The sequence below is a fragment of the Penaeus chinensis genome, chromosome 37 (genome assembly GCF_019202785.1).
Source record: "Penaeus chinensis breed Huanghai No. 1 chromosome 37, ASM1920278v2, whole genome shotgun sequence".
Taxonomy (NCBI): domain Eukaryota; kingdom Metazoa; phylum Arthropoda; class Malacostraca; order Decapoda; family Penaeidae; genus Penaeus; species Penaeus chinensis.
In genome coordinates this window covers 30,203,971-30,205,919 of record NC_061855.1, presented here as the reverse complement: position 1 = coordinate 30,205,919, position 1,949 = coordinate 30,203,971, and the positions used below count along the sequence as shown (strand labels likewise).

General features: G+C 53.6%; 1 protein-coding gene across 1 annotated transcript in view; it reads right to left on the bottom strand.

Annotated features, from left to right (window-relative positions):
- The window catches only part of LOC125045480 (histone-lysine N-methyltransferase 2D-like), a 50,477-nt gene extending 49,016 nt beyond the window's left edge, over nt 1–1,461 (bottom strand). The window contains exon 1 of the mRNA XM_047642767.1: nt 1,366–1,461. The gene's annotated coding sequence lies outside the window, so the exon portion shown is untranslated. The remainder of the gene's footprint in view (nt 1–1,365) is intronic.
- Nucleotides 1,462–1,949: the final 488 nt, after the last annotated feature.

Below are 1,949 nucleotides of genomic sequence, written 5' to 3'. Positions count from 1 at the left end.
GGCGAGAGGGGAAGGAATGGTGGAGAGGGGGGATGGGGTGGGGAGGGGAGGGGAGAAGGGTGGTCGGCGGCCAGGCAACCGCGAGGGGGGAGAGGGGGGAGAAGGAAGGAAGGAGGGCGGGGGGAGGGGGTGAGAGGAGGAGAGAACAGAAATGCCGTGTGCGAAGCGAGGAGGGAGGGACCGAGAGAGAGGGAGAGGAGGGGGGGGGAGGCATGGGGCGGGGATGATTACCACGAGGAGGGAGGGCGAAGGAGGGGGGGAGGGGGGGATGAGAGGGGGATCAGAGTTCAGAAAGCGACCAGCAGGTTTCCGCGGCGGGAGGGGACGGGGAGGGATGGGGGGGGAGAGAGAGAGAGAGAGGGAGAGACAAGTAGGGACACTGAATAGAGGCGGAGGGGGTAGAGAGCGGATGAAAGACAGAAAAACGGGGGGAGGGGAGGAGAGGAGGTTACGAAAGAGAGAGAGAGAGAGAGGAAAAAGGGGTTTGAGATGACAAGGGGGGAAGAGGGGGGGGGGAGAGAGAGAGAGCTGTAACGGGCAACAGATGATGATGATGATGAGGGAACAGCTGATCCCGAAGCCCAGTCTTTCGTTACTCGATTCGATTAACAAAACGCGACCTGGGACCCCAACCCCAAGAGGATTTTAAAACCCCACGATGCCCTGTGCAAATGCGTACTCCGCCCATGCAACAGAGAGAGAAAAAAAGCTAAAAAAAAAAAAAGATAAACGGGAGATACGGACACATAAAAACTCCCCAGAACAAAGCGCCCGTAAAGCACGTGCCCTTCTTCCCCGCAGGCCGAGAGCGTGCACTCAAGAGGCGAACCGCGAAGGAAAATATACTTTTTTTCACGCCGTTTCTGCTGCCGTACGCTTGCACGCCCGTCCGTGCACGCCGCCGCACCTCGCCCTTGCGTCACGAACCTCGCAAATATTTATTCCCTCCGTGCGATCGGAGTAAAATCGGCGAAATGGGGTACACGCGCGCCGCGACTCCCGCTCGAAGCCCCACCGCCGCGCCTTTGGACCCCCGTTTCGTCCCTCCCGCGGCGAAAATCCGACGAAATGCCACCGCCGCCAAGCATTACGGATCCCGAAGAACCCGTGGCCACGATTTCGCGACGGTGACCCGCCCGCAAGTCGCCCAAAACGAATAAAAACCGATGGAAAGTCGCGCGGGAGCCGAGTCGCCTCGCTACGCCTCTCGTCCGCCATTTTCTTTTGGAGGTCAAGACAGGGCGGGGGTTTTTGGTTTTGACAGATTTCCGACGAAAATTTACCTTCAGAATCACCAAAAGGCGAACACACCGCCTCGACAACCGCACTCCACATATTCTTTTCACGTCGTGCTATAACACTTACCTGACAGTCGAATAAAAATAGGGTAAATCCAGAGCGTAAATCCACACGACACACACGCAACAAGCTCTGAGAGCACACTGAAGCAGACGACGTCATGGAACCGCGATCTCCGCCGAGGATGTCGAGTGCCGATTTTTACTCGACATTTCCAAACTTTTTCAATTTTCGTTTAAACTTTTTCCTCGATGGGGAGAGTGGTTTCTCTTATTGCCCGAGAACCTGTAGGTCTTAACGCGAACTTAGATATTGAAAGATACGGGGAAATAACAGCCAGAAATGAGAGATTTGGCGATGCGAGAACTTATCAGAGATCACGTGACCGAACCATAATGTTATTTGTGAGGACTCCGTTCAGCGCCTCTAAATATTTTTGCAAAACCTTTATTTCTGTATTATGATTGAGTTTCGTATCTCACGTATGCAGTGACATTTTTCTGCGGACATTTGTTTGAAGTTAGAGGGTTATACAGACATAGATGTCCACGCAGACATATATAAAGTTCAGCCTTATAAGCGGGGTTCATAGCCCCCTCACTACCTCGCTATAATGAACCATCCTATTCATGGCTTTATAATAGCTGAAT